The sequence below is a fragment of the Cyprinodon tularosa genome, unplaced genomic scaffold (assembly GCF_016077235.1).
Source record: "Cyprinodon tularosa strain WSP-4 unplaced genomic scaffold, ASM1607723v1 ctg745, whole genome shotgun sequence".
Taxonomy (NCBI): Eukaryota; Metazoa; Chordata; class Actinopteri; order Cyprinodontiformes; family Cyprinodontidae; genus Cyprinodon; species Cyprinodon tularosa.
In genome coordinates, this window is record NW_024039502.1 from 83,117 (window position 1) to 97,361 (window position 14,245).

The window sequence follows — 14,245 nt, forward strand, 5'->3', positions numbered from 1 at the left end:
TAAGGACTGTATGATCAACTGTTCTCTCTTTGCAAAGATAAAAATTAAGAGCCGACTGAATGAAATCCATGGATCTTCATTTATTTAACTGGAGTAGATAGTTGAATACTTTTTTTCCCACTACATCGGTAGACGATCCACAATGGAAAACCCACAAATTCAGGAAAAGGAATTTTTGCCTTCTTAAAACTTTTTTTAACATAGTAAATCAATACACTTTTCTATATTAGGTTGAAAATATAATTAACAGCCAGTAAACTAGTGAAATTTGTAATCGATACATGGTAAGGCCAACTTTAGCATGTAGCATAGATAATTTTCACTGCATGGCACTATTTGTGTGTTCAAATGTATTCAAACACTTTTTTCTTTGATTGAAAAGTTTTGTTTTTCATTGAAGTGAAGCTGTTTTTAATTGAAAATATATTTTTTGATCAAGCAAACCTTTCTTCAATTGAATGATAAAGAAATAAATCTACCTTCACTGTCCCCTGGTTTGCAGGGTGTCTCTCCATAAAATATGACTAATCATGGTGGCCATCATAAACAAAAATCTCCTTTTGGAGCCTTTTTGTTTTGCAAAGTGCCCCCTACTGTGGGCTCACTGTTATTACAGGTGGTGTAATCACAAAAAAAAGTTGATGGCAATGTTAATTTCTGCTACACAATAAAATTAACTGTTAAACTTAAAAAAAAAAATGCAGTTTAAAGGTGGCAGTTTTGGGGATTACTTCATGGTGTACAGCATTTGACCTTTCTTTGTCAAACTGTCAAAAAGGTTGGTTGAAAAGGGTGCTAAAACTTTCTTTTACGTCAAAGGATGGACACCAAGAAAACATTGGGAACCACAGATATAACATATAAAGTAATACAAACGTTGGAGCAAAAATTTTCCTTTCAAAATAAACTTGCATTTTGCACATTTTTGTTTGAAAATATGCCCATTTTTCATCCAGTGATATTGAGGTCAATGATGTTGCAAGAAATTAACATTTCCTATGAAGAAATAAAAGTATTGTCCAGTAAAACTACATCCTGAAAGCATATATTGACCAGTGGCACCCCACTCATCAGTGTAAATTGTAGTTGCCTGAGTTTAGCATTATATCCCATTAGGACCAATTCTCTTTACTTTATACATGCTCCCAATTGGTAGAGTTATTAGACAGCATGGGATTAATTTCCACTGTTATGCTGATGATACCCAGCTATATCTGTCTATAAATCCAGATGAAGCTAACCCATTACATAGATTACAGGCATGTCTTGAAGACATAAAAACCTGGATGACTCTTAACTTTCTGCTTCTGAATGCAGACAAAACAGAAGTTATAGTCTTTGGACCAGAGTCTCTGAAAAAGAAACTGATTAGCCAGTCACTTCATTTGGATGGGATTAAACTGATTTCAGATGATAAAGTAAAAAATCTTGGTGTTATTTTTTTATCAGGACCTGTCATTTAAATCCCATATCAAAGAGGTTTCTAGAATATCCTTCTTTCATCTGAGGAACATTGCAAAAATTAGAAATCTCCTGTCCAGGGGTAATGCTGAGAAACTAGTCCATGCATTTGTTACTTCAAGGCTGGACTATTGTAATTCTTTACTATCAGGAAGTCCACAAACTGTAGTTAAAAGCCTTCAGCTGATCCAAAATGCTGCAGCCAGAGTTCTAATGAAAATTAAAAAGAGAGATCACATCTCTCCTATCCTGGCTTCTCTTCATTGGCTTCCTGTTAAATCAAGAATAGAATTTAAAATCCTCCTTCTCACATATAAAGCCTTAAATGGCCAAGCTCCATCTTATATCAGAGATCTGATTGTTCCTTATGTTCCTAACAGAGCACTCCACTCTCAATCTGCAGGTTTACTAGTGGTTCCTAGAATTTCTAAAAGTAGAATGGGAGGCAGATCTTTTAGTTATCAGGCTCCTCTCCTGAGGAACCAACAACCAGTTTTAGTCCGTGAGGCAGACACCCTGTCTACTTTTAAGGCTAGGCTTAAAACTTTCCTTTTTGATAACGCTTATAGTTAGAGTGGCTCAGGTTATCCTGAGCTATCTCTATAGTTATGCTGCTATAGGCTTAGACTTTTGAAGGACATAGGGACCCCCATTTCATCATTCTGCTTCATTCTCTCTCTGTTCTCCTATTCTGCAGAATCTGTTAGTTCAATCTCTAACCTTCTGCTCTCTCTGCTTTTCCTCAGAGTAGCTTTGCCTCGTCTGTTCCTGTTTGGCTGTGACGTCATCCTGGAAAGAAACATCAGCTGTGCTGCTTCCATCAACACCCTTGTTTATAGATGTTGGAGATCGGCCTGTTTTCCAGTGTAGTCCTGTTTCTCTGACCGTGACTGAGTGGATGTGCTCTCTTCGTCCTCTGGAATGGGAGCTGGCTCGGAGCTCGTCTGCCTGGCTGTGTGTTTCCTGGACGGGGCCGCCTTTTACAGCTGCTTTTTGTGTCTCTGCTTCCGTCTCCTTGAACCCCAGCCGGCCTCGGCAGATGGCCGCTCACACTGAGCCTGGTTCTGCTGGAGGTTTCTTCCTGTTAAAAGGGAGTTTTTCCTCTCCACTGTCGCTACAAGCATGCTTAGTGTGAGGGATTGTATTTGAGTCAATGAGTCAATGCAATCAACTGGTTTTCCTTAGACAGAAAACTTTGTATCAATTTGACTGTATGATCTGGTTGAACTGTAAAGTGCCTTGAGATGACATGTGTTGTGAATTTGGCGCTATATAAATAAACTGAATTGAATTGAATTATGCACAGCAAGCGACGTAACTCTAAAAATCACACAATGAACCAAAGTATGAGTAGGTGTTTACTTAAGTCTTTATGATTTCTACAGGCAGGTTTACCACAATAGTAGATTCAAACGCTGAAATTATGGCTTTAGTTTCAGTGTGCCACCCCAAGATTTTTAGTGGCCCAATCTGGCCCCCCCGTGAAACATTTCTGGAGGCACCACTGCTCGAGATCTTGCTTGGGATGAGCATGATGGAAAATGCACATTTATCATGCATTTTTTTATTTAACATGATCTGACCAAAACAAAAATTCAAAAAATGGAAATAAATTCAAACCAAAGCACAGGCTCCGTAAATAAAGTGCCTACAAAATATTGCAAACTGAAAAAACTAAATTTCCTATAACTGTCTCAAAGTTTCTTTGCAAAGGAAGCCATCTAGGTTAGATAATAGATCTTTTAGATATAAGAAATCTGTTATAAGGCTCTTATAACTTTAGAGCCTTATAACTAAAAAGGAGCCTTTATTACCAGTTTTAGTCCGTGAGGCAGACACCCTGTCAACTTTTAAGGATAGGCTTAAAACTTTGCTTTTTTGATAAAGCTTACAGTTAGAGTGGATAAGGTTATCCTGAGCTATCTCTATAGTTATGCTGCTAGAGGTTTAGACTTCTGGAGGACATCGGGACCCCTATTTCATCATTCTGCTTCATTCTATCTCTATTCTCCTATTCTTCAGAATCTGTTAGCTCAATCTCTAACGTTCTGCTCTCTCTGTCTTTTCTCATAGTATCTTCACCTCCTCTGTTCCTGTTTGGCTATGACGCCAACCTGGAGAGAAATATCAGCTGTGCTTCTTCCATCAACACCTTTGTTTATAGATGTTGGAGCTTGGCCTGTTTTTGCAGTGTTGTCCTGTTTCTCTGACTGTGACTGGCTGGATGTGCTCTCTTCATCCTCTGACATGGGAGCTGGCTCGGAGCTCGTCTGCCTGGCTGTGTGTTTCCTGGACAGGGCCGCCTTTTGCAGCTGCTTTTTGTATCTCTGTTTCTGTCTCCTTGAACCCCAGTCAGCCTCAGCAGATGGCCGCTCACACTGAGCCTGGTTCTGCTGGAGGTTTCTTCCTCTTAAAAGGGAGTTTTTCCTCTCCACTGTCGCTGCCTTGAGATGACATGTGTTGTGAAATAAACTGAATTGAATCTTCAACCACGCTGGAAGGTTGAATATCCTTACAGATAAATGTAGCGACAGCCTTGTTAAGTTTCTGGGATTGCAGAGATCTTGCTTTCGGAGCAGATAAGGTCTGCGGGTGGTGTCTTGTTAAATGGTTTCAGAGATTCGTTGAGTTGCAAATTTTGCATACTGTCAGGCTCGATCCAGTTCATTGCTGCTGTCATCTTGTTTAGATGGATGGATTTCTATAGAGGTTCTACAACAGAATGAAAATAATAACAATACATGGATTCTAAGTTTGATTAGTTCTTTTAAGGTGTCACAGCACTGAAAACTATGTGTTTTGTATGATTTTTCAATTAAAATAGACTCTTTTACTAAATAAAAGTATAAACAGTAAAACTGAAATGATTCATAATGCAAAGATGTTCCTTAAAACTACAGAATATCAGAATAAAAGGGCCTGAAAATCCATTAGAAGAGTCTACTGCATCTAAATGCACTGATGTGTTTTATCATAATGTGTCCAGCAAGCTTAGTAATCAGTCTGTGATTCTCACGGTTCCTCAGACTTTCACTGGAATCCCGGCTTTCATGGATCGGCCACTAGGGGCGCCGTTTGCCCTAAAACCACAAGTCCTGCGTTTAATGGAGGCGCGATATTAAAGATTGGACTCCGTGGCACGTGCGCTAATAAATCCTATTATAAAATTCTGAGCACGTGATCGGGGGAAGGAAATGGAGGCGAGTTATTGTTGGACGTAAATCCTGCTTCACCGCAGCTATTGTCTTTGGTGATGCTGCGTGAACGGGCGGGTTTTAGGACCCACGGGTCGATTCGCGTTCGGGTGGTAAAGTTGTCTGGATCCTTGCGCTGTGGATGTGCAGAAAGCAGCCGGACTGAATCCAGTTTGGATCCCGGCGCTGCTGGGCAGCCGCTCCGTGGCGTTTGACGTGGCTGCGGCGCAGCGGCGCTTCAGGATCACAGGCGCAGGGGGAAGGGGAGGGGGGGGGAGCGTGGGCTGCAGTGTCCGTGTTTTCCGGAAGAGAAGGTGTGAAGCATGGGACACATCTGCTGCCAGGGGCTGATCCTGCCTCACACCTAGAAGATCATCTGCTCTCAAGCAGTCGGGACATCTCCTCCTCCCGGCGGAGAGCTGCAGGATAGCCCGTTTTGGGGTGAGTGAAACTTTTCTATCCAGCTGGATCCACCTTCTGCCCCATTTATTGGAGAAAGAGTGCAATGCAGATGGCTCCTTCTGACCGTGTTCCTGTTGGTGGGGCGGGATGCTGCCCTGCTCTGCACAGCGTGCACGGTGTGCATCTGTGTCATGCACCTGGCACGAGAGGATGCTGCCTCTAAAGACACCTCATAAACATTTAAGGAACCCTCATCAACTTTATTTTAAAAGCTGGATGAATTGGATTAGTTAGTCTGAGAGTGTGTGCATGGAAAACAGAAATGTGTAATTAAGTGTATGATGCTCAAAGTGTTTAATGAGAAATAACTGGAAGTCAGTAGGGATCTTTTTGAAGGGATGATGGCAACAAGTCCACCTTTAGGGGCCTGCTTTACAGGTTGTTACATTATTTAGTTCATAAAAGGCCTGGAGGCTGATGAGAGGTTTACTAACAGAGCCTGTCTAAAGCATAAGCAAACTAAGCAGCTACTTCCCCACACCAGTGCCGGTTCCAGATTAAATTAAAGGCCCTGTCACACCATGCCAATTTAGCCAGCATATGCCCAAAGTCATAGAATCTACTAAAACGCTGGCATGTGCTGAACTTTCGATGAATTTCTTTTAAATTTCGGGCGTATACAAAGCGTATTCATAACGAGTCCAGAACTTATATCCAACGACAGCCTAAATTATGCATAAGGCACAGCAGCGTTATGAAGCATAAGTTAAAACTGCTCCCCTCAGGCGCATCGCGGAGCAGTGAGGGGAGCAGCAATACTCTTCCCACCCAAAAAAAGAGAAAGAGAAGGTTTTCAGTCACAGCAGACTGAGCTTCATGGGTGCTTTGCAGGACGCTTGTTGGTCGTGGGTGAGGAAGCAAAGAGGATCCACCCTATGATGCAGTCTGGAGGAGATCTGACGGTTTCCTCCTGTGAACCCCCTTTTATACCAAAACGCTACCAATAATTGAATTCAATTCAGTTTATTTCTATAGCGCCAATTCACAACACATGTCATCTCAAGGCACTTTACAGTTCAACCAGATCATCCAGTCAAATTGATTCAAAGGTTTCTGTCTAAGAAAAACCAGCTGATTGCATTGACTCATTGACTTGAAGGCAATCCCTCAGAAGCAGAGATAGAAAAGGCTACTGTAGAAGGCGGCCTCGTCCAATACCCCATTATACAGTAGCTGTAAGTTAGAAACACTTTCAGCGGTCGTCTGGAACACGTCAAATACGTTGATATTTGCTGGCAATAAGTTCTTAATAAGTTATTCATCGGTTTTGGATAAGCCAATGTACACTAGTAGAAAACATGCAAATTGAAACGGATGAACGGGTCCACCCCTTGGAATCGGGGTCGCTTGGCTTCTTTTGTTACCCTGCAATGCCCCATACCTGTCTATGTCTCTGAAAGAGGGGTCGTTAAAGGGAATTGTTGACCTGGCTGAATAGTCTTTTGTTCCCCTGATTGGGCAGCATCCACGGCCTGAGTAAACAGTGCAGCATGCTATCTGGGGGGAAGGAGGAAAGAGGCAGCAGAAGCAAACGCGCAAGTAAAAAATGCAGAAGAAGAGACTTGCTCGATTTTACGATTTAGCTAAATTTCTAATCGTTTAAAAACATGAATTAATCGAATGAATTTGATTTATCACCCAGGCCTATAACCCAATGTTGTTAGTCTGATGAATCTGCTTCAAGTGTCTGAGCTGAAGTCCTGTTTCCTGTTCCTTGTCTAAAATTATAAACAGTTTTTTGTTTAAGCACAACTAATGATTTTTGTCACTGATGCAGCTTTACTCTGATAAACATCCCCAGCAACAAAGAAACCTGCTTTATTACACATGTGTAGGCATAAAGGCCGGACAACCAAACTCCATTTAGGGCTCTGCACATCTTGGCTCGGCTTTGTGTCACTGCAAGATCAAAAATAAAGCCATAAATAAACACTTATTTTAATTTGGATGATAGAGCTCTGTACCCAGAGCAGCACTCTGTGAGGGGGCAGCACAAGCATTAAAGGGTTATCTATCATAACGAGGTTTCTGCTTTCTCTCTCTCTCTCTTGCATTATCTGTTTACTTTTTCCCTGCACGACTACTGCAGGAAAAAAGAGCCTGTTTCTGCAGAAGCAACACGATGCCTGCTCTGTGCAGAGACAACCAGTTGGCAGTTTGACAACTTCTTTCCCCTGAGGACGTGTATAAAATGAGTTCAGCCGAGCTGCTTAGAGGCAGTTTTGCAAAAGTGCTGATACACTTGTGGTGCTCAGCCGCTCAACTTCCCTATTTTGTGCTTGTTAAAAGCTTTGCATCCAGTTTTTTTTTTTATGGGTTGTAAAAGTGACAAACGGCGCTGAAAGACATAACGTGAAAAGGCTTGTTGGAGGAATACCATGAGCTTTAGATGGGTTTCCCAACCAGAGCAATTCAGCAGCAAGTGAGTGGCTTTTGTTCTGTCCTGCTGGGCATGTGCACATTTACAGAAATGCTGCAGAATAGTGCTTTAGGCCATTCTGTTGAAAGAGAAGAAAAAAAAAATACAAATGGAAGTTACTTTGCTGAAAGCTGTTTTGAACTATGGATTTTCTTTTTCCTTGATGATTTCAGTGTTGAAGATTTTAGCCCTCTCTTTACACAGCATGGCTTCTCTTTACAGAAGCTGTCTTTAAGTAAAAGTGTCAACCTCCCCGATCGTTCAGTCTCTTGGGGAAATGGGTACAGTACCTCTTTATATTGTGTTCCACTGCCGTTATCGCATGATGTCGCAACACTTTCCAAGCATCACTACATGCATTTTACATTTCTAATTGGATGCTTTTTCTTCTCTTTTTGGTTTTGCATGAAGCATGTCATTAGTTTCTATTACAAATACCTTTAGAGCATCATATTCCACCCAGTCTGACCAGTGGCTGCCTGAAGGATGCCATTCCCACAGTACAATGCTGCCCCCTCTATGCCTCAAGAATGGTGCATTGAGGGTGCCTTTGGTTTTGTTTTTACTGGAGATGAAAACAAATTATCAACCTACAATCGATTGTAAAATAATAGTTTATTAGTTTAAAATTAAATTATCTGATCATGTCGGAATTTCTTACTGTTACCAATGTTGTTACCACTTGAGGACTTCACTGTTTGTTCTAAAGCGCTGCCTCGCTGCTATTTGAAAGAGAAGTAATGCTAGAGGAGAAATGTAAATTGATCAGGATACTAATCCGGGATTATTCACACCCGTTATAGCAACAAGGATGAAGTATAAATACTGGATACATTCCTTCAGTTACTAACTAAATAGTAGCAGGTAGCTGTGCTGCACGGTGGAGCAGTGTCAATTTCTCTGCTGATATGATGCAAGTAAACACATGGCGGGTAGAAAAAGACTGGCTGACAGTTAGCACTTAGATCGAGAAGACTATGGTTACTTAATGTACATCATGGATAAAGGTCTTAACATTCCTCTGGGAAAAACCAGAAACTCTTTTAAAACAGCAGAAAGTCTTTCCCAGCACTGATGTTGCATAGCTAAAAGCATGTTTTAGAGTCTCTGTACCAATGGGTTCATAAAATCCACGGTTCGGATCGGTTCACGGTTTCGTGGTCACAGTTTTCGGTTCGGTATATGTTGATTGTTAGGAAAATCTATTATGGCTTGTATAGTCAGGTTAAAACTGAAAGAAAAAAGTAGTCTGACATTTGATACATCATTGTTACATCTTAGGTTAAAAGTAGGTGAGATTCTGGCATTGCAAGAGAGGAGACAGTGCTTCATTTATTTGACAAACAATCTTTAACAAAGAAGCATGGGCTCTATCAAAACTAGACTTAGGTCCCTTTATCCCACTTTGTCCCAATATCCCACTCCTTTAGTTAGGCATTTCGCCCTCTCTGACTCATCACCGTATTTCTGTTTAAAAGCTGCGGGGAGTTGAAGTTGTCCTGTCGACTCTTTCCCTCTCCTCCTTGCGCTGCCAACTGTCTCACTGGGATGATGTCTCCGCAGGTGAGCTGACATGTTGGTCGTGTTGCTGTTAGCATAAACACCACGTGCTGCACAATGCTTGCACACTGTTGCACTTTTATCCACAACCTTCTTTCCGCTGTCATCATAGATCACTCTAAATGCAAAGCGCTCCCATACAGCAGACCTATAAAGTGCTGCTGGCGCGTCTTCCAACTCCTGTTCTTTCCCACTCGCCATACCCACACAAAACTCCACAACAACTGATTGCCGTTCTACCCAGCATGTGTTTACTTGCATAATTTCAGCAGAAAAATTGACACTGCTCCACCGTGCAGCACAGCTACCTGCTACTATTTAGTTAGTAACTGAAGGAATGTATCCAGTGTTTATACTTCATCCTTGTTGCTATAATGGGTGTGAATAATCCCGGATTAGTATCCTGATCAATTTACGTTTCTCCTCTAGCATTACTTCTCTTTCAAATAGCAGCGAGGCAGCGCTTTAGAACAGTTGGCTACGCTGCTTTGCTTCTTCTTCTTGTTTACTACAGTTGGTTGGCTTTGGTCGCAGTGCCGCCACCTTCTGCTCTGGAGAAAAAGAGAAAGAGGAGCAGCGCATGAACCGAACACAACACACGCGAATCGAGACAGTTGAATCGAACGGTTCGGACGGTTTTCATAAACCGTTCCATACCTAGTATATATATAAATATCTATATATCTATATCTATATATCTATATAGATATATATATATATATATATATATATATATATATATATATATATACACATATACATGCATATATATATATATATATATATATATATATATATATATATATATATATATATATATATATATATATATATATATACATATATGCATGCATATGTATATGGATGAAACAATTAATTGTGAATATCCGTATAGATATAATGTAATACATGCCTTTATCTGACAGAGCGACCCACCTTGAGCCGCAATTATTACAAAATTTAAAAAAAAAAAGAAATATGTAAACATTTTGCATTTAAGAAACTTTTTTCTCTGTCCATATACTCTATCCAGAACTCCTCAATTGGAAAAGTGCTAGTTTGACCTGGTTTAATTTTGTAAAAAGTCTTGTTTAAGGAACCTTTTTTTATCCGATTATCAATCGATTCATCAAAAACATAATCGACAGATTAATCAATTTGAAAAGTAATTGTTTTATTATACATTTGTTGTGGAAAGATCCTCTTGATACAGGAGAAAAGTCAGGTTTTTCCTAAAAAAAAAAAAAAAAGGGCCATTTATCAATTAATTATTAATCAATAAGCTCAATCAGCTTTACCTGAATTCATTAACCAAAAACTTGCAATCCTATTCTTGGCCGTTATATTTGCAGGGCTGATTTTTAAAGACTTTAACTGAGCTCATTCAGTAAAGCAGGCTGTCTTCCCTCTTGATTTCAGGAAGAAAGACAACCTGAAGCGTCTGAAGTGTCATGAAGCTCCACCGGCCGTATCCACAGCAAATAGCTCTGTGTTTAGAGTCTCGTAGTCTTTAATCTTACATCCATGACACAGAATCCAGCTGCACTCGCTGTCACAGCTCTGTTTTTCTTGCCTCGGCTGCTGTCCCCTCTGCGTAGTCAGCCCCCAGTTCCTGGAAGCTCTCAGCGTGTGTTTGCAAAACGTAGAGGTTATGGGATGGTTCTGCCGTTGAAGGGTCGAGGGGCTGGAGTTGGGAGAACAACAGGGGTTCTTGGATGATTGGAGGAGAACAGATGCAGAGGAGTGTTTAAGCCCATCACCTTAGAAACTGTGTTTATGTTCTTGCTTGTATTCAGTCCTCATCAGAGGAATTTCTAACATTTTTCCTATTATATCATCAAGTTAATACTATATTAACTTGATGAGGTAGATCAAGCAGATCAGGTAAAAAAAAACATAAGGTTTTACTCTATTAAACGGAAAAACATAAATGCATTTTAAACTGTCTTTAAAATCTTACATTATAGCCTACTACATCATCTATGTCTTTTTTTTATTCTTGTTGTCATTTTCCATCTCTTTGTGAAGCCAGACTGAGAACCTAATAAAGGTAATTCCAATGTATCCAAAGTGTGTGAGTACAAAACAGCAATGGATTATCCTTAATCCTTTATTAGCGATTAGCATTAGCGTTGCTATCTGTAAAAAGGAGTCTAATAATTTATTTTACAAAGAATGTAAACTATTGTTTGAACCCAGAGATTTAACAAAAGCTGCTGACATTAAAGATTTTTAACAAGAAGATTTTACTCCTTTGTTTATCCTTCCTGTTACCATCTAAATATCATGCTCTCTAAATGAGTAGCGGATGTCTTTCACATTAATTTTATTGAATAATAGTAATATGACATTTCTGATTTTTCAATGTACATTACAGTTTGATTACAACAAAACTGACTAGCAGTCTGTGTTTACAAACTTTTATGTCTTGTTTCTTAGAGCAAATATTTCTGAAATAATCTATATCCCAGGAGTTTCATATACATGGCAAAATATTTGTCAGAAGTTTGTACACACATCAATTGTGGGCATTCTTTCTGAAGGCATTTTGTTAATATATCAATATTGATGTGTGTTATAAGCATTGCTGTAGATCTGTCAGCTCTAGTTTGTGGGTTGGGTGATAATGGACAATATCTTTTATTGGAGCTCTATCCTTCTCTGTGCATAAATATATGATAGATGATTTAAATTAGTCGTTGTATCTGGATCAGCCTGGTATTTCCTTTAGAAATGTCTTTAGAACTTCAGTGAAATTAACTTAAAAACATTAAAAAGCATTAAAAACAATGCTTCTGTCAGCATTTCATCAATCTCTTACTGAAAATAGTTTTTAATAATAGTTTGGAGGGTGATTTGGTGCAGCTCATCCTTATTTGTTTAATGAAATGGTATTGTTGGCTTGCACTAAAAAGCACAATGCATTTTTTCCCCTCTGCAGAAATTTGTCTTATGCTTAAATACTAACTTGGTGTGTATCTCCTCTTCTTTCATCTTTGCAGATACTTTGTTTTATAGGAAAGATGTGTTTAATAACCTTTGATTTTATCTATTTGTTAAGCATTTATTATCAATGACGCTTATTGTTCTCATTAACTTAGTGATTTTCAGCAGCACCCCTTTCACCCTCCCCTAATTTCCCCCCTGTTCAAATGCCAAATGGAGGGAAAAATAATAACCTTTCTTTGGAAGCATCAGAGGCTTTAGAGCATTAGAAAAGGAGCAATATCATGAAGACCAAGAAACATGGCAGAAAAGTATTATGTAATAATGTTATATTCGGTTCACACTCGGGGGATTGCAAATATGTTATGCAATGAAATGTGGTTGTAACTTATGCAATTTAATCAAAGAGCTTTTCTGTGAACACGACCAACTGGCTGCATGTTTGGACAACAAATGAAAGTTTTTGTGGAGCTCAAACATGTTAACTGTGCACACATATGGAATAAACTCAGAAAACTTTCATTCACAATGTTAGAAGTCATTCAACCATTATTATCTGTTACGTTATTAAACTGTTAACAGAGCTAATGAAATGAAACTAAGAAAAAAAGGTACACATTTAAACAGACATGAAAATGATCAAAAACTGTTATCAATATTGTGATTCAATGATATCACAGGTCGGCATTAATTTCATGTTTGAAAGCCAAAGTTTAGCTTTTCACTAATTTTGAGCAACTGGAATGTGTTTGAACTAATTCACAACGTCAATAAACATTATTTGGTAAAATAGTATTTCATAAAGGATTTTTATTGTTCCTGAGATAATATTTTAGGTTAGAGACAACCTAGCTTCTTTAGCTAGCTTTAGCTTATGGAGATAATGGAGCTAACAGCTAGTAGACAAGAGCAGGCTCCATTTAAAATGACACTTTGGTCATATAAAAATATATATATTTTCGAACTGTGAGGTATAATATTATATATTTTTGGAAATGTGAGGTATCTCCACAGTTCAGGAAAGCTCAGCCCAGGCCTTGATGGATGTGTCAATATTCAGATGGCCTAGCCAGGGCTTTTTGTGTCCATTGGGATACTTTATGTTTCTAGTCTGGGGTGCCTCCATGTTGTTCCTGTAAAAGGAAATGTTGTAGAAAAGTGTTTTACATAATCTGGTTCTGAGAATAGCCACCAGGTCCACTTAGCATTTGGCAGTCTTTGGAGACTGGTCTATGGTCTGCATTTAGAGGATCACCGCAATGTAGTGCCTCTGCAGAGATCGATGAAGGCAAACATGGTGGTGGTCTGTGAGCAGATTTCTGATATTCATATTGGATTTGGACATCCCCAGTTACAACTTAGTTTATAAGGTGTATTGATTTACGCTGATACTTTGCAGTTCCAAGAATATCATCTGTTCAATTCAATTCAGTTTATATATATAGCACTAATTCACAGCAAATATCATCTGAAGGCACTTTACAGATACAAGTCAACCAGATCATAAAGTCAAATTGATTCAAAGTTTTCTATATAAGGAAAACCAGTTGATTGCATAGACTCATTGATTTGAAGGTAATCCCTCACACTAAGCATGGTTGTGCGAAAGGTGGAGAGGAAAAACTCCCTTTTAACAGGAAGAAACCTCCAGCAGATCCAGGCTCTGTGTGAGCGGCAATATGCTCACACTGTCAAATGTTTGCAGACATCAGCTGTTGTTAAATGATAACCAAATCAACTATGATAACGAACAGCGTGTTCCTGTGGGTTATCCAAACTTCTTTCTCAAACACTCACAGGAACTTCTCCTCTGGTCACATCTTCCTTTCACGTTCTCTCTGTTTTTCATCACCTGAGCCTTTTTTCATGTGTATTTATGTTTGAATGAATAACCCACATAGAGAAGCTTCAGCCAGTATGAAAGGGCAGCAGAGTTTTGTTTGTTTACATTTTGTTCCACCTGCACATAAAGTCACATGTGTAGTATGGATGATTTTAAAAGAATATATCTATAATTCAACCTGCTTGAAGCTTGGATAACGTTTGACTAAAAAGGTTAGTTTAAAAGCTGACCTAAAGAAGTCTAGTGTTTTGCAGAGATAAGTTGGCACAGAGTCATAACACAATATGTTCGTTCTGAGGAATCATAGAGCTGTTTTGCAACTGCAGCCATCTCATTTGCAATTGCTCTGTTTATTCAAAT

At 39.2% G+C, this 14,245-nt stretch overlaps 1 protein-coding gene across 3 annotated transcripts in view; it reads left to right on the top strand.

Moving 5' to 3' along the window:
* The first annotated feature begins 4,618 nt into the window (after positions 1–4,618).
* Positions 4,619–14,245, top strand: part of camkk1a (calcium/calmodulin-dependent protein kinase kinase 1, alpha a) — a 110,302-nt gene continuing 100,675 nt past the window's right edge. The window contains exon 1 of one of the 3 annotated variants that reach the window (XM_038269957.1): positions 4,619–5,096. The gene's annotated coding sequence lies outside the window, so the exon portion shown is untranslated. Of the gene's footprint in view, positions 5,097–7,436; positions 7,540–14,245 lie in introns of those variants that run through there. The other 2 variants (XM_038269959.1, XM_038269958.1) reach the window with 2 other exon arrangements.